The following is a 19,545-nucleotide window of genomic DNA, read 5'->3' as shown; positions in this document are numbered from 1 at the left end:
CTATGACTGATAATTATATAATCTTGGGAAAGTCACTTCAACTCAATCCAGCAAACACTCACTAACTTCTTACTATGTTCAAGGCATTAGGGACGGAGAAACAAAGACAAATGAAAGCACCTGCCATTGAAAATCTTACACTCTACAGAGGAGATATGAAAGATACACAGCCAAGCAAATACAAAATAATTTAAGGAGGAGTAAAGGACTAACGACTGAAGTGATCAGAGAAGGCTTACCTTTCTGAGCCTCAGTTTCCTCTTCTATGAAATATGGGAGTTGTACTACATTCTCTCTGAGGCTGAATGCCTAACTCAAAACAAAAACTTTAAGATTCAAACATCCTTCAAAGAGTTTATTGTAAGCAGACAGTAACACCCTCTTATATTTGCAATGTACTCCTCTTCAAGTCACTTTAAAGCTCCTCCTGTAGAAATGCGATAATTAGTAGAAAACAGATCACTTGAAGAAGAAATTTAGAAAGGCACACATTTTATCAAAGTAATAATAATAATAATTTATATAGCTCCTAAGAAGCTATATAAAACCTTAAAGCAAAGTTTGCTAATATTTACAGATATATCCTCATATTGCTAATATTTACAGATATACCCTGGGAGGTAAGTGCTATTATTATCTCCATTTTACAAATAAAGAAACTGAAGCAGACAAAGGTCAAGTGACTTGCCCAGGGTCACACAACTAGTACCTGTCTAAGTCTGGGTTTGAATCCAGGTGTTCATGACTATCAACTGTGCCACCTAGCTGCCTTTTTTGAGCTAAGTTTAAGAAAGTTTCATCACTTAGTCAAAACTTTTGGCTTGTGAGACCAGACTTACTATATCACTTTTGAGTTTTTGTAATATTTTTCCAATTGCATGTAAAAACAATTTTAACATTTTTTTTTTTTAAATTTTGAGTTCCAAATTCTTTCCCTCCCTCTGTGCCCTTCCTCTTCCCTGATACAATAAGCAATTTGATATGGATTATACATGTGCAATCAACACTTTTTGAGTTTTTGGAAAAGAATTAATTTTTGATTGTTATGATCATGGGATCAAAAATTAGAAGGGCTTTTATAGGTCATTAGTTCAACCCCCTCCTTTTACGTAGGAAAAAAACTGAGGCACGAAATGTTTAATAATTTGTCCAAGGTCACAGAGGCAATAAGAAGTAGAGTTGGGATTTGAACCCAGATGTTTTGACTCTAAACCTATGACTCTGACCATTAGACCAAAAACTATCATTTTTTAGAAATTCTGTACTAGATCTAGTAAAATTTTTGGTTTGAGAAAAAGGAACAGTGTTTAGTTGATCAGCAAATGTGTAGTTTTAGAAAGAAGGGACAAGTTTATAATGCATGTCTGAAATCTACACATCACCTTCCTAAACACAAGTCACTAAAGAAAGGAATAGTCAAACAGTAGATACAGATGGGGAGGTCGAGGGACATGGAAGATATGGGCATTTAAAAATTTATCATTAACATTTAAGCACTAGTTCTACTCAGTATTCAGTACAGTGTATGGCAAATAGTAGGTGCTTAATAAATGCTTGTTGATTGGCTGACTATAAAGTTTAACTCTTCTGAGAATGATTCATCCAGTATCCCAGATTTTTAAACCTATCCCTAGTGTCTCTCCAGAGCACTAATCCTTCTTGACAAATACCTGATATATATTTGAACTGGCATCTCAGACTCAACGTGTCCAAAGAAGAACTCATCATTAGTGCTTGGTCAGATCTAAAAGACCCTAAGGTCATTCACTGCCTCCTGGGGCCATAACCATTTATCTTGACTTTTGTCTTGTGTCTGGACTTTGATGATTCTGGAAGAGGAAAGTGAGGCTGATGATTTTGTGCAGCTCTGCCTCACTTAAATCCAATTCACACATGAGTCAAGACATCACCCCATGATGTCATTGTTACTCTTTGCAAATGAAGAATGAACAGCAAACAAACAAACCCAGGCTGCCCAGATTACAACCAGTTGTTTAGAAGCATACAAGTACAATAGTTTTTTTCCGGCTCTTTTTTTCTGGTCAACCTTTAAGTTGGGTGCACTTTGTACTTGGGTTGGACAAGGATTTTGTCATTGGAAAAAGCACCCATATCAGGGAGATCACAGCTCCATCAAAGCATGTAAGTTCTGTGCCATCTATTCAGTAACTACTACAAACTAAGGCATACCTCTGCTTCTATGGCCAATTAAATCTCAATTTACAACCTAATTTTGGCTATGTTTCTTCCTTTGTAGAGGCACGGACAAAGACATTGAGGACTCAGGAAGTTATTCTGCAGGTTCAAGCAGACGTGACCTAGCTCCCATTCTCCAGACGCCGACAGGCTGACTTCCTGACTCCTCCATCTCCATGCCTGTGAGAGGACAGGCCAAGATCAAGTTACGTATCTATTCTAGGACCATTAAAATCATTTTCTAAAAGTTTTAAAGTAGTTGAATTAAGCATAGTGGACATTAATTGAAAAGCACTTTCGTTTGACCTATAGAAGGCTTTACTTCTTTATTGAGGTTGAGCCATGTTCCATTTTTACTGAGTATATATTTCGCCATTTTATTATAGAAAAGAAATCCGATATCAAATTGTCTTAATCTTTGGGATGGCAAATAGTACGTTACCCCACAAATAGTAATAGTGATAAAGGAGAGGCATATTTGAGAAGTGGCATCCCCCATCCCCCCCAAAAAAAACCCAAAATGATTCTATTTATGTTGCTTCTACCAGATCGAATGAACACATATCAAGGCTGATCTTACCTTCTGGCACTTAAGCAAAGATATAATTTTCCTCCATACTAAAATTGCATCCTTTGGTGAATAGATATTTGTCTGCTTCATGATATAAATAGATTTTATAAGAATATAATGTTGGATATATAAATTATATTGTATAATAAAATCAAAGCCATTTCACAATGTGCCTGGGTTCTGCAGTTTGTTAGATGTTGTCATTTGTCTAACTACCTTCCCCTCATCTTTCCCCAAATGCCACCTGCAGCAATTCAGTAACAGTGTTATCCTAGACATCAAGAGATGCCAGCTGATTTTGTGAACTTCCTATCTTCACATTCACCATAATTCCCAACACATTTGCTGGATTTTAAGATGCTTAGAAAATTTTGTGGAAAGTTTAAGTTTAGATTTCTTGTCTTGGCCTTGCTCAGATTTTCACTGATGCACAAGTGTGGGAGCATGGTTATCACAGCATGTAATCCATTTATGTGATCTTTTGATCAAAGTTGCTTCAATTATTTCCTTTGGTAACCATAGCAATGATTAAAAAAGTAAATGTATACAATGGGTTTTTGTAACAGATTTGTTGCTTCACATCTATATACATATAAAACTTGGACTAAAAGCAAGTACATAAAATTTCAAATCAAAAGCTCTCTCAGGGAAGTCCTATGCAACTGAAGGAAGATTGGATAATAAAATCTTTAAAATTTTCTTGTAAAATGTATGTGGCTCCATTCAAGCGAATGGCTGTATGTTTCACCAACCCTCCTTTTTAATCTTCAAACAAAGTTATCTTAAATATCTACTGTTCTAATTTCTCTGTATTTTGGTAGGGGGTTGTACTTTTTTGTTGCTGTTCAGTCATGTCCAGCTTTTTGTGACCCCAGCTGGGGTTTCCTTGGCAAAGATACAGGAGTGGTTTGTCATTTCCTTCTCCAGATCATTTTAAGGTGAGGAAACTGATGCAAACAGGGTTAAGTGACTTCCCCAGGGTCACACAGCTAGTGTCTGAGGTTGGATTTGAACTTAGGAAGATGAGTCTTCCTAAGTCCCAGCCCAACACAAGATCCACTGTGCCACCTTGATGCCTAGGGAATTAGACTAGATGATGACTAAGATCCCTCTACTCTAAATTCTGATCTAATATATTTGTTGAAGAGGGGAGAAAATAGTATAAGCCCTCTGTAAAGTAGGGTCTAGGTAGGCCACAAGGAAATATGGAGAACTAAAGCCATCACATCAGCCCACTCCCCAAACCACCCTCCAAGATTTCGTAAAATAAGGAGCAATGTTACAAGTAAAACAAAACCCAGAGAACCCCCAAAACAACAGTTGACAAGTTGCTATAATTGTAAGGTTTGTAAACTGCCTAACACACATTATTTCTTTGGATCCTCACAACAGCCCTGGTAGGCAGAAAAGTAAAGTGATGGTGCTCATGGAGGGAGAAAGGGGGGAGGAGGGAACTAGCATTTATTAAATACCTACTGTGTGCCAAGCACTTTACAAATATTATCTAATTTCATTCTTGCCCCAACTCAGTGATTTATTTCCATGTTACAGTTGAGAAAACTGAGGTAGACAGGTTAAATGACTTGCCTAGGGTCACACAGCTAAAAAAGTGTCTGAGGCTAAATTTGAATTCAGATCTTCCACTCTATCTCCACTGTACCACCTAGCTGCCTCTAGGAAAGCACACATCTAGTAAGAGGTTGAGATAAGCTTTCTCCTTACTCCAAGTTTTAGGTTCTCTCTATTACACTAATGATAAACATAGGAGACCAGGAAGTTCAGCATCATAATACAGTTCTAGCACATTCTTCAGCCCCACTCCTACCTCGTCCCTAGAGGATTGTTTACAAAAAGGTACAAGCAAAAGTGTTCAATTAAGTACCATACCATGACATGTCTACTTAGAGGAAGGGACATGTCAATCCACATTTATGTGGGCGTGCTTTCCTCTCTGTAATTCCCCAAATATTTTATCCCTTCCCCAAAAGATATGGCAACAAATGAAATGGGTATTGTGGGGAGAAATCAGGGAAGGCATCACTCAAGAATAGTATCTGACCGTGGTTCTCTATAGTGGGGGACAAACCTATTGTTACTTGTAGTAGCACTAGAGGGAAGGCAGAGCACACAGGAATTGAAAACTCTTTTGTTTTTCCCATTTAAAAATTAACTTGGTGACCAGACATCTGCCCAAAATGGAGACAAACTTTTGTTCTAATACCTGCACCATAGATAGAGTAAGGAAATTAAGGCTATTCCTGACATTCTTTCTTATCATAATATTTTAAATGAAGACAGTTAAAATTATAAAGACCAAAAATGCATAATCTATTTGTCTACCAGTTCTACTGGCAAGAATGATTCATTTGGAGGCATCCTGGTTTGCCCAGAGCTTTGAATCATAAGAGACTTGGATTCAAATCCAACCTCCAATACTTACTGCTTTATGAACTTGGATGAGTAATTTGTCCTTTCTGAATTTCCTCAAATGCCAAATTAGGCAGTTGGAGTAGTTGATTTCTAGGGTTTCTCACATAATAAAATAATGACTGAAAACCACTTGAAATACAGTAAGAGGTTATTTAAATGATAGTTATTATTATTTGATAATGATGTCCTATAGGGATTCGGCATTTGTACAGAGACAATTTATATCAATTGTGATATATCATATCACATCTATCAATTGTGTCTTTTTAGTACTGTGTCTCATGAAAATAAGAGGGTTACACATTGTGTTTAGGAATTCTAATAGGAAGCTAGGGGAACAGACTAAAGAGAAATGGGTAGTGCTGAAGCATCTGACCCATTCATTATATAAACACTGTTCCTAGCCTATGCTCCCAAAACAATTTTTTAAAAATCAGTATAACAGTCTTGGTTGGGTTTTTGACTCAGATATTTATATTTTATGACTAAGGATGGTATTATCTATAAAAATGTAGATTTTCTCATCATATTTCCCAAAATACAAGACCCTTACCGCAATGTCACTCAATATCTTAGGTACTCATTTTTCTTCTCTGATTCCTTGAAAAATGTAACAGACATAATGCTATTCAATAACCTTCTGATTAAGACTTAAACACAACTGTTAACATAGGAATAACCAAATGAATGAAGAATGCCTACTGTCCTGACCACGAATGGATGGACCATAGAGTTGGCCCACCAACACATATATCTTGAACAATTTATAGAGATAGATAGTGAGATATCCCAGAAATTGAATCGGACCAGTAGAGCTGCTTCTGTGAAATTATGAGGTACTTTTAATGACCCCAATCTTCTGAAACAATGGCCCATTCTTTAAAAAAATTCTTCTGACACTGTATAGATGTGAGTCATGAAATACAATACTCTCTCCGACCCAAAAAAGTTAAATTTGAAGGTCAACAGAGGGTGCAGGTACACTACAACATATTAAATTCAAAGAATTGTGGGAGAATCATTGTTAAGTATGCTTCATAATGGGTGAATATGTGATTGGGAAAGGGGGTGATATGATAATCAGTGGGTAGCCTTTGAACTATACATACAATGTCAAGAAATTTAGGGCTACGTACTCAAAATGTTGGGTGGACCCCCTCAGGAAGATTTCATGGGAGGATTTGGACAAGTCATATACAGGATGAGATGTGGTAGGATTGTCTGTCCTGCTTGATAGGAATATCCATGCTAATCTATCAAAGTATTTTTCTCTTCCATATTAAAAAAATCCCATTTCTAAATGAAAACATCCATTCTTTACCCGTAAAGGAAAACTCTTAGCTACATTAAGATGAGAACACTATATTTTTGTCATCCTCTTTCTTGTTTAATCCAGAAAAGCAAATGTCCCAAAGACATTGGGTTACTAGTTTCATTTTTGTCTTGAAAGATGCCACTCTTGGCAAAAAGTGGGTACATTGGTAATAGGCCTCATTATATGACTTCATAGAAATTTCCCAGAACTAAAATTATGATGGCTTTTGAGATTGAAAAATCATTCAATCAAGAGCTGGGAGAGATATTGATTTAGGCCAGGGATTCTTAATCTGGGGTCTGTGAACTTTTTTTAAAAAAATATTTTGATAGATGCATTTCAGTATAATCAGTTTCCTTAGTAATCCTATGTATTTCATTTTATGCATGTAAAAATATTATTCCAAGAACGGCTCTATAGTTTTCACAAGACTGCCCAAGGGGGTCCATGACACACACAAAAAGGTTAAGAAACTCTAGTCTGGTTCAACCTCCTTATTTTACTGATGTAGAAGCTGAAGTTTAGAGTTGAGATGCCTGGGGTCACACTGATAGGAAGCCAGTGTTTGAACCTACGTCTTCCAAATCTCAATCCCATTTCCCACCACACCAAGCTGCTTCCCACAGCACTGTAGATAAAAGACTTCAGCTTCACAATGAGTGAATATGTCATGAAAAGATGATTTGATTCATAGATTTTTTTTCTGCCCACCAAAAGTTAGTGCTACAATTCAACTGCCAAGTGCCAAGCTACCTGATGATTAGGAAATAAGTTCTGGAACCAAATGAAGACAGAATATGGAACTGAAAGCATGAAACTGCTAAAGGAAAGGAGTTGAGCTATGGGATGCACTATAAGAATATGAAGCAAGGTTCCAGATTATTAGTATCTGTCAAAAATAGGGGCAAACCCATCTACTTAATTTTCTAAAATAATTTTTAAAAATCTAATCAAAGATAAACAAGTCCAGGAATTGGAAGAAAGCCCAGTGGTTAGGCAGCCCGAGTAGCACTTGGTGTTATTGGTAGATAATTTATTGTCATCTCTACATACACCTATGATTTCATTAATATAAGAAATGCCTAGACTTGTGATTTCATCAGTATAGGGAATTCTTGGTCTAAAAATTCTCTAGATAAGGGCACTGCATCTCTAACTTAGTCTTAGAGAGTTCTCTAGGGCATTGAGAGGTTAAGTGATTTGTCTATGACTGGTACACATGAAGAATTCAGCGAGGTATCTTGGTGGATAGAGTGCTGGGTCTAGAGTCAGGAAGACCTGAGTTCAAACCCAGCCTCAGACACTTATTAGCTGTGTGTCCCTGGGCAAATCACTTAACCTCTGTTTGCCTTAAGCCACTGGAAAAGAAAATGGCAAACCAGTGTTTTTGCCAAGGAAAATCCCGTGGACAACATGGTCCGTGGGGTCACAAAAAGTTAGACACAACTGTACATCAACAAGAAGTATACATAAAGGGCAAGATTGTAACCAAGTTCTTCCTGACTCCAAAGCTGCATACAATATGGCATTCCTACCCAAAATACACCTAGTGGCTTAGGAGGGGAGAACTTCATGACTATCTTTGAATTACACATCCAGCACCCCATGATCTAGAAGGGGAAAACTGTAAAGATAAGCAAAACACATGATCTCTGTAAATAGGCTGGTGTTGGGGTGAAGGTCTTTCAACAGCCTGTGCCTTCAGTCTGTTCACAGTTGCAGAGAGCAGACGCTGTAGAGGTACGACTGTAAACTCTAAGTCCTAAGAGGTCTTCCAATTGCATCCCCAGAAATAAGAAATAAACTTGTTATAAAAGCTTCTGGTCAATATGACAGAGTTCCAGTCATGCACATGTAGACTTAACTGCAAGGTTTTTTTTGGTAACCAGACAGCTCCAGGAAGGAAGGAAGGAGAGAAGGAAAGAAGAAAAGAGGGAAGGGAGGGAGGGAGGGAGAAAAAGAGGAGAAAGAGAAATTTGAAGCTAACATGCTGCGGACAATAGGCACCTTCTAGGGGCTGGGGCTGAAAGGAAAAGGAGGTGGGAAAGCAGGTAGGAGGACACAAATGTAAGAGAGAAGTGGCACGTTTCTGTTCCCTACTCTAGGGCCCTTGTTCTCTGTGACTTGTAAGGCAATTGTATCCGTGGACCTGTCACCTGCAGCTGGGCGCCTGAACAACCTCTGGCTGCAGCCTGTTTGCAGTCAGTGCACCCCAAGCCCTGTCTGCAGACAGGTCCCGCTTCAGCTGCTGCATGAGCCCCCATCTGCAACATCCATCCTCCCTTTTTCCCAGGGCCTGGAGCCGCAGAACCCTTTCCCACACCTGCCCTCACCCCTCGGCCTACACCCAGCGCGATGCTTCGCCCTCCCTCTCATGCACTCACATCACCGCCCCCCCCCAACTCCCCTTTCTCTCTGCCCCCCTGTGCGGGCCGCGGGCTACACGCAGCTGGACCCCGCACAGCGCTCCGTGCCTGGCACACTGATGAGGGCTGCAGCAAAGGCTCAAGTCATTGGCGAGGGGGGCTGCAGGGGGGAGTGCTGCTGCCTCAGGAAGGCGCCGCCCAGAGCGCCGCCGCGGCCGGCCCTCGCTTCCACCTCTGCGGCCCCCCTCGGCTCTCATTCAGCCAGCCCCGCCGCAGCCTGGGCTGCTGCTGCCGTCAGAGCTGCCTGCGTCAATGCTGCCTCTGTGACACACACACGGCTTTTTTCTCCTACTTCTTTTTTCTCAATGAGAGCAGCCTAATGGGATTTTTATTATCAGACTCATAAATCAAACCGATGGGGCCATCACTCCTGGCACGTGTACAAGAACATCCCTCCTCCTCCACCCTGGTACCAGGGGAGATGGGGGATGGAAAGTGTCATTTTATCCTTAAGGGAGCATTTTTATTTTATAAATCTATATGTTCTAAGGAACACGATGGTGCCCAGTGCTCGGGTTGTGCACGCTCCTGCAAGTATACAGTCGGAATGAATTGACAGAAAACAATGTCCATTATAAAGTACCCTTTTTTGGTGCTCTTTGGGCACTTAAATGCAAATAAACCCCAAAGTGGCCACTTTAAAAGAGTGAAATTACTAAAGAAAGAGATTGATATGAGGATTGGGGGGAGGGGAGGCGCATTACTTCAACTGACCGCAATATGATGTTCAGTAACCTGAGGGATGTGGGTGGAGGATTGATTGGGAAGGATTTCCTAGCACCTTTCTAACCTGCTTTTTTCTTACTTTGTATCGATAGCACAAAACGCAGCTGCAGTTATGAATACAAATGGGGAAACTAGTGCGTCAGTAGGGAAAGAAATTCTGAAGTGACAGGAATTCTTAATGCATCATGTTTAATATCTGGGTGCATGTGTGCAGCTAATATACTCAATATGCATTGATAAACATGTTTAATTGACCCGCAGTGCAATTAGTTTCCACTTCAGGTTGAGAGGTGGGAAGCTCAGATTAATCGCCTGGATGTCGTATAAAGCAGGGGTTCTTTTTTTCTTCTTTTTTGTGGCATGGACCCCTTGGCAATCTGATGAAGCCCATGGGCCCCTTTTTACAATCATGTTTTTAAATGCAGAAGAAATATATAGGGTTACAAAGGAAACCAATATAGTGAAATACAATTATAATTTGTTTTTAAGTTCACAGATTCCAGGTTAAGAACTGCAATCTAAAATAATGTGACCTGAGAAAAAGCACGTAGATGTACATTCAGTGGTGAGAGAAATTTAGACACAGCTTGGGGATAGAGCATGTTCCCATAGATTGACATGAGCCATATGCTGCTTTTGGTGCAGGAGTCTTAATAAGGGAGACAGTCCTAGCTTATGGAAATAGATTGCTAAAGTGGAAAGATTTGTTCCAGGGACCTGCAGATCTCATGGAGATGTTTCTTTGGGTGTCATCCGTGCCCACATTTTGGAGATTTACACAGAACTGCAAAAGCTCTGAAGGTGATGCCCGCCCCCCCATCCCAAGAAGAGTCCTGAGTCTTATTGATGGACGTGCTCAGTGCAGTGTTTTAGTCTCCTGGGTGATTCTGTGTCTCTGCTTGCCAATGTATCAACATTTCACACAGCACAGTAAGTCAGGATAAATTATAAACATCAACTTTCGGATTCACTGATCAAGTAATCCACAGATTAAGAGTTTACAAAATATCATATACAAATTGTGTGTGTGGCAGGAAAGGGAGGTTGAGGGTGGAGGGAGTGTGAATCCATGTTTTGTGAGCCCTTAGAAAAGAAAGCAGGATGACAATGTAGAGTGGCTAAGACCTGGATTTGCCCTTTGATCTCCTAGGTTAGAATCCAACCTCTGCTATTTAATACCTGTATGATTTAGGTACCTGACATATTTGCCTAGCATGTTAAGGCTTACAAAGTAATTTCCCAACATTTAACTATATTTCTTTCTTTTTCTTTTTTCTGTTTTTTGACAAAGTTACAACATGATAGTATATGTACTGATAGTATATGTAATATATGTATCTGATACTACATGTACCGTAGTGTCAGATGGGGCAGCCAGGTGGCACAGTGGATAAAATGCTGGACCTGGAGTCAGGAAGACCTGAGTCAAATTGGCCTGACGACACTAGCTGTGTGACCCTAGGCAAGTCACTTAACCCTGTTTGCCTCAGTTTCCTCATCTGTAAAATGAGCTGGAGAAGAAAATGGCAAACTGCTCCAGTATCTTTGCCAAGAAAACTCCAATGGGGTCACGAAGAATGAACAACACGACTGAACAACAATGGTATCAGATACAATCCCTATTCTTATTCCCTCCCTTATGAATAAATTGGAGGATTGCCATAAATATAGTACAGTGTGTTCCAAAATTCTTAGTGAAGTTTTAAGCCTTAGTAATTTATTATAGAGCCAGAGTAGTACAGTGGATAGAGGGATGACTTGTCACAAAGACTAGGGCTCATTTTCCATACATTAAGTAGCTGTGTGACCTTGGCCAAGTCATTTTAACTCTCTTGGCTTCCGTTTCCTCATCTATAAAGTCAGGGGGTTGGACTCAGTGCCCTTTCAGGTCCCTTCCAGTTCTGAATCTGTGATTGTATGCTTCCAGAAAGGCATTTTACAAAGTATCTCACCAAAACCTTGGTGATGATGATTGTCTACAGGCCTCCAAGTTTTTTTCTCTCCTTTCTCAAGGCATTCAATACCCAGATAACTCGTTGCCTCCTCCTCCTCCCCAGCTTTTGTCTTCATACTCGAGAACTTTAGGGCTCATGTCTATGCTCCCTCAAACACCCTAGCCACCGTTTAAATCCCATGACTTAATTCTCCATCTTATATTATCCCCCACACAGGGATAGTCATACCCTGGATCTCACAATCACTTATTCCTGAGTAGTTCCACAATATTCCATCTCTATGATTAAAAAATACTTAGATAGTCCTTTGTTTGACAGTAACATATTATTCACCTTTACCTATGCCGCACCATTATTCTTTGCCTCCTCTGCAAACTTCAATCCCTCTATACTTCAGCACTTTATTGGGTATAATCCTTGCTTTCCTCCTTTCCCAATTTTGGCCTAGTTAACCAGTTCAACTCCATATTATCCTCTGCTCTTGAATGCTATGCCTCCCTCGTTATCCTATCACTATTCATCTCTTACTGAACTCCAGCCCTGGATTTCTCCCATCACCTGCTTTCTCTGTTACTACTCATTTACTGCCTGAAAGAACTAGAATAAATTGTGCAACTGAGCTCTGACTAGGAACATTTAATGTTTATGTTATCTTACCAACTGGGCCCTCACTGCAGCAAGGCAATTCTTTTGTTTCCTCCAATTGATTCCATATCCTACTCGCTAGAGAAACTATTCTAAACCTTTCTCTCCTCAAGTGTCTCACTCCTCCCTCTCCCCTTTTAGCTTAGAAAAATAAGCCAACATGACTGAATTGCCACCCATTTGCCTTTCTCTTCATCTCAGAACCCCATGAAACCATCCCCCCCACTCTCTCTTTTCCTCTAGTCTCTCACAATGAGGTTACTCTTCTTCTTGCCAGGGTCAACCCCTCTACATGTTTCTTTAATCCAGTTCTTTCTCATGTTCTCAAAGAAATTGCTTCCTCAATCATCTCCTTCTCTCTATACTTGTCAATATCTCCCTAGCCGGCTAATGATTCCTTTCCTACTGCTGTCAAACATGCCTGTCTCCCCATCCTTAAAAAACTGTCCTACAAATCTACCGTTCCCTCTCTTCCCTTTCTTAGCCAAATTCCTAGAAAAGTACATTACGTCTACTTCCTGTCCTCTCACTCACTCTTCAACTCTGAAATCTGGCTTCTCATCTCATCATGGAATTAAAAATGCTCTCTCCAAAGTTACCAATGACCACACAATTGCCAAATCTGATGGCCTTTTCTCAGTCCTCATATTTCTAGATCTCTCTATTTCATTTGACACTGCTGATTACCCTGACCTCCTGGATGCTCTCTCAGGTAGTCTGTTTTTTTCCCCCCAGACACTACTTCCTCCGGGTTCTCCTCCAACTTGTCAATTCATTCTTTCTTAATGTCTTTTCCTAACTTCTGAATGTCATGATCATATCATGCCCTGTAACTATGGGTGTTCCTCAAGTCTCTGTCCTAAACCCTGGATATTGAGATGAATGAAAAACCTGAAAGACAGAGTTTCTGGGTAATTAATAATCAATATATTAATTAGGCTAGCTGATAATCAATAAATTAATGGTCAGGAGTTGCTCTCAGTAACCCAAGACAAAACCATGGAGATCCCTGAATGCTTAAATACCTTGGAAAAGGAGGTGCTCCTGACAAGTGAAAATCAACCCTGATTAGAGACAATTAATGAGGGGGTAGACATATTAATGAGGAGGTAGGCTAAAAGTCTTCAGCTTCTCCTGTTGAGAACATGATTTAATCATGAGACTCAGTTGCCTCCAGCAATCTGGACAAAGGAATCCATCTTTACCCAGACCACTCTGATTGGTTTTCTCCTTCATAAGCTGGATTCCCCTAGACTCCAATGGAGGGGTACGATGACATAGGCTTGTTTCCCAAGGGCAAGAATTCACCTAGATTAGATTCTTTTTGTACTCCAAAAAGAAGTAAGGTCTTCTAGTTGAACAGGGTCCTTCCCAAGATGCAGAGCATATGCCCAGAGGATTTGGGCAATCTCATCTATCAGCAATGTCCTTCAAGGACTGACTGATCTACAAAGATTGGTCCCTGAGTGAGGAAATAGGAAGGAAAAAGTTCAATCCTAATGTAATAACTGGTTATTAATATAATAGAAAAATAATCACTCTCAATATCCTGTCTTTTCTATCTGTAGACATAGATGACTTAATTAGCAACTATGCTCATATTAGGTACTTAATAAATACGTGTTAATTGATTGATTTCTATGGGGGTGACTTCTCCTGAGTTTGAATTTCACATTACCAAGGACGTAGTGAACATTTCAAATTAGACATCCCAGAGACATCGCAAACTCAATATGCCCAAAATACTGAGCATCACCTTTACCCTTAAACTCACCGCTCTACTAATCTTTTCTGTTTCTAAGACACAACCATTCTGTTATCCCATGTTTATCACATTGACTCCTCACTCTTCCTCATCCTACATATTACTTGGTTGCCAAATCTTGCATTTCTACCTCCACATGCCTTCCATTAGACTCCTCTCTATTTATATGACCACCTACTTAATTCAGGGCCTCACCACCTCTTCCCTAGGCTATTGCAATAGCATTCTAATGGGTTTCCTTTCCCCAAGACTCTCCCTATCTTCCACATTACTACCAAAGTGATTTCCCTCAAGTGCATGACATTGCTCCACTCATGAAACTCTAGTGGCTCCCTATTGCCACTAGGATAAAATATAAATTCCTGTTTGGTCTTTAAAGCCCTACACAATCTGGGCCCAATTTATCTTTTCAGTCTCATTATATATTGTTCTCATTCCTCCACTCCAGCCAAACTGGCCTGCTCTCAATCCCTCACCACAACACTCCATTCCTACTCTCCATGACTTTGGACTGGCCATCCACCATGCCCAGAATGTACTCACTCCCTCACTTTCCTCATGACTCAACTCAAGCAACATCTTCTACATCACCATCTTTCCTGATCTTCCCAAGTGCTATTGCTGTTCCTCCTCAATTACTTTATATTTCTTCTCTATAAACTTATATATGTACATGTTGTCCCCTCCCCCCAATATAATGTAAACTTCTGGAAAGTAAGTACTGTTTGTTTTCTCCGTATCCCCAGCACCTGGCATAAAGTCTGGCATATGGTAGACATTTAACAGATACTTAGTGACTGATTGATGTCTACCTGAAGAAGTATCTAGACTACTTGCTATAGGGTTTTTTTTAACCTTAGTTTCTTCAACATTTTTTGTCAATGATCTGAATAAGTGATTGTCGGATTTGCATATGACACAAACCTGGCAGGGTTAAGCTAGCTAATACATGAGATGAAATTATCAAGCTCTTTCAACATTTTGATGTGATTAACTATATCTAAGAAGATGAAATTTTACAAGGATAACTATAGTCTTTCACTTGGATTAAAAAGCCCTACTGCATAAACAAAGGATAGGGGAAATGTTGCTAATTACAGTACTCACAGCTTTGGTACTCTTACCATATCAGTACTCTTTGCCCCTCTGATTAGAAGGCTAAATAAGTGATAAGCTCCAAGACCTTCATTTAAGGAAGGGGCAAAGGACAGCTATCTCTTCCCTATACTCTTTGACTTTTATGCTTCTGACACACAATGGCTATGTGATCCTGGGAAAGTTACTTAGTCTTTCAGTATTCCATACAACTAACTCAATGATTATAAATTATAGAACAGTTGCCAGTTTGCATTGGCACTGAATTTACTCACACAGAGTTCACTAATCCAATGAAATAACAGAAGAGGAGGGGGAGAGGAGAAGGAGGATATGAGAAGAAAGAAGAGGAAAAGAAAGAGGAGTAGAAGGAGGAGGAAAAGAGAACAAAAAGAAGAAAGTAGAAGGAACAGAAGGAGGAAGTTGAGGAGGAAGAATAGAATGAGGAGAAAGAAGAGGAGGAAAAGGAAGAGGAGGAGGAGGAAGAACAAAAGGAAGAGAAAAAGAAAGTGGAGAAGGAAGAGGGAAAAGAGGAGGAGGAGATGACGATGACAATGACATCTTTATAGCTAAGTCCATAAAAGTGTTTTGCAGTTTTCCTAGGTGAGTTTCCCAACTCTGGAGGTGTTCAAATGAAGGCTAAGTAAGTACTTATTGGAAATAAATAATATAATGTTATATCTATGCCCCTTCTGATGTGTGATGGATCATGCCTCAGAAATTTTAATTGCTGACACTTGGGAAGATTTGAATAGCTAGGATATCAGCCTCAGGGTGGAAATGACATAGATGTGGCCACCGTGTGAACTGTAAAAGGAAAGGCAAAAAGGGAAAATAAGATGGCCTTGGCTCAGAAAGATTCTGTTTCTGACACTGAATGAGTTCATGATAGTGAGTCTGTGTGTCTGAACCAGACAGTCTTTTGAGTTGAGTGTTTAAGCACAAGACAAGATATGGAAAGAGCAAAACAACTGTAGCCAAAAAAAAGCAGTGAAATCTAGGCTGCCAGTGGCTGCCCTGAGGAATCAGAGAAAAGCCAAACCATCTAAAACCATATGTTCTCTCAACTTCCCAGGCATAGGCCTTTCTGTAGGCTCTGATTGGGAAGTAATAGGAGTGGGGAAAGGGTAGTTTTTTTTTTGTTGTTGTTTTTGTTTTGTTTTTTGGTGAGGGCAATTGGGATTAAATGACTTGCCCAGAGTCACACAGCTAGTGAGTGTTATGTGTCTGAGGCTGGATTTGAACTCAGGTCCTTCTAACTCCAGGGCCAGTGCTCTATCCACTGCACCACCTAGCTTCCTCGAAAGGGTAGTTCTAAGACCTACTTTGGGAACACTTGATAACTTCAGCATCTGAGATAATTTCTAGCTCTAGGTAGAATTATTTTGTAGAGTGGTTAAATTTAGGTATCTGAAAAGTCTAGGGACTTCTGATTTAGGGACAAACCTATAGAGAGATAAGGGCAACCTAGGTTAAAGGGGAAGCATAAAGTGATCTTTTTACTTTTCTTTTATTTCTTTGTTTATTAGTAAAGAAATTAGAATACAGTCAATACAAGTTATAATACAGTTTAATGATTGACTCAATCTAACATGATTAGGGTTCATTTTGAAATAAGGCATAAAGGAAAGAAGGTAGAGATTTCCAGGTGGTGACTGTTCTAGCCAAGAGTTTAATTAGATAGATCCACATGAACCATACCCTATGACTAACAAGATAAGTAGTGTCTTCCCAGAAAGGGATCAGAGCTGAGGAAAGAGATAACTGTTCTCTGAGAGCCATAGAGTGCTTCCCTTAAGGTTCCCCTGGTATTGGGTAAAGTCACAACTGCCTGGGTGAGCGTGAAACAGATAAGTACTAGTTCTTCTTGAACAGACTTAGGCAAGTGCCTAGCAGCACCCTCTGCTGGGTTAAATATAGAATGAGTTTCTGATTAAATACTGGTTTCTTAAAGGATCCCTGTGGTCCCTTCTAACACTAACTTTTGTGTAACTTCCTTTTCCATTCCATGTTTCCCACTCACCAAATAACTTCAAAAGCAATAACTTAATATCCAGGAGTTGAATGTTTGTCTTAATTCCAATTTTAGTCTTTCAAAAAAAGTCGTGTTTCTCCAATACGAATTGAAATGGCTACGTTATAACATCTGGAAACATAAGAACAAGAAATATTAACACTTCCAGGAAAGCACACTGCCACGCCATTACCCAGACATGATCTTTGGTGTTTTTCCACTGAAGACTTTTCACCACGTTATTTAGTTTGCCCTCCATTTTAACAGAACAGTAAGCTGCTTGGTAGTTGTGAGCATTCTTTGTACCGGTTAATAAGTGTAATAATTGTGTGGAGTGGCTGCCCTCATAGAACAGCAACCAGCATAAGGTGTATTTACCCATTCTCTCTGAGATGTTTGCTTGCCCGAGTCTGCCCTCAACTGACATATCTGGGTTCCAGAGAAGGATCTCTACCATGTGTCTATAACTCAAACTCTACTTAGGGTGCTAGAGGTAACTCTGTTTGTGGGAATGGGAGGATACATTCCTATCAGTCATTGTGGCTCCTGAACCCCCACTGGTGTGCTTTGCAACTACAAAAAATCCATTAATCATAAGATCACACAATTAACACAAATAAAACATGTACTTAATGATAAGGCAAAATCAATGATGATCATAATATTACAATTACTCAATATAAAGCAAATACATTAATAAGCAAATGATCATAGTTAGCCCAGAACCCTGGATCACACTATCTTATCAATGTACTTGGTATCCATGAGAGAAAGTTGTTATACACTACAGAAACCAAGTAGGAAGTAAAAACAAATCAGGTGCTAAGGGAAACTCACAACTCTTGACCACAAGCTTTGTTGTCTGTGGTACCTTCATGAACAATCTGTACTATAGATAGCTTGTACTCAAACTGTACTCTAACTGGTCCTCCTGGCCAAGTCTGCTCCTCTTCTGCTCTTGACTTGATAAAACAGTTGCAAGCTTTTAAAACTCACAATCACTCTTAAAAAGGCACTAAAAGTGATATACATTTATAGGGACAAACACTTCTCTTAAACCACAGAACTACAGCTTCTCAGGTTAGTTGTCTGGTCAATACAAACATGACCAGCCAGCTATTCACTCAACTATGTTCCGTATCACCTAATCATCAGCATTGCCAGCAAAACAAAGCTCACAACAAAACTCCTTAGGTTGGTACTCTAGGCAAAATAAACAAACCCCAAAATCTCTGCATTCAACAGGATCCTGCAACTTCCAATCAGGTTTCACTCTGTAATAGCAAAGATCCCTGCAAAGACTGTTCTCCAAGCCGCCTACCCCCAACCCCACCTCTGTTTATCCCTCTCAAACCAGAAGCAACAGAGAGCAACCAGGCACTACCCTCACCCCCACCGCATTCATTCCTCAGAAGTTTTCTCTCTCAAACTACAAATAGCACTGAACAACAATCACTGGATAGCTATAGAAGTGTAAGCTCTTCTCCAATCAGAAGGCTACTAAACGTTTATTCATCCAATCCTCAAAGTAAGGCTTCTCTTCCAATCAGCAATTCCCCAAGTATAAAATCGGAAGTTATCCTGTCCCCTGATTGATCCTACTAGCATCTTTTTACTCACCTCCTGCTACCTTCTTAACATCTCCTGTTATCTTCTAAAGCCCCCTCTCACTGGGTACTTCAGTACCTCAGACAGCTCGAATCAGAGCCTCTTTCTGATGAGGGACTCATCTTTCCCTGATAAGGTAAACTGGTGAAACTCAACTTTCTATCAATTATGAAAACCAGCAGTTCTTAGTTCATCTTCACTAAACAGTTGTTTGATGTACTGCTTGGTTAGTTACAACTCTCAATCTCTAAAAACAATCACATGAAAAACAAAACAAAAAAACAAACAAACAAACAAAAACCTGAGGGACCAAAACACTCAACAGACTCAATCATTTCTCTCTTCTCAAACAGGTCCTACAACTTCTCTCTCAAGTCATGCATGTATTTTTAATAGTTTTCATGCATTAGGATTCTTTTGTGCCCCTTTCAGCAACCATACTGCTCCATATGAAAGGTTCAGCATTGTATATCGTTCACAAATTGATTTAAACCGTGTTTTATACAACAGCTCATTTTTTGCCCCTTTAAATAACCAAATTTCTCACTTTCTAAAGGGTGGTACCTTATATAAAGTAAAATATTACCTATTAAAGGAAGCAGGTTAGCTAGAAGAGGCATGGCGTAAGTCCATTGGGGAGGAAGAAGGGAGAGGAGAAGCAATGGCCAAAATTATTAGATATTTTCATGTTCATCTTCCACATAAATATGCCTGCTTTTCCCTCAATAAAACAAGATTCAAATTAAAGTCAATAAAAGCAAGACTACCATAGAAAATTCTCTCTGATTGAAAGTAAATG

The sequence above is a fragment of the Vombatus ursinus genome, unplaced genomic scaffold (assembly GCF_900497805.2).
Source record: "Vombatus ursinus unplaced genomic scaffold, bare-nosed wombat genome assembly UNPS02014923.1, whole genome shotgun sequence".
NCBI classification, from domain to species: domain Eukaryota; kingdom Metazoa; phylum Chordata; class Mammalia; order Diprotodontia; family Vombatidae; genus Vombatus; species Vombatus ursinus.
This window is presented reverse-complemented; position numbering follows the sequence as displayed.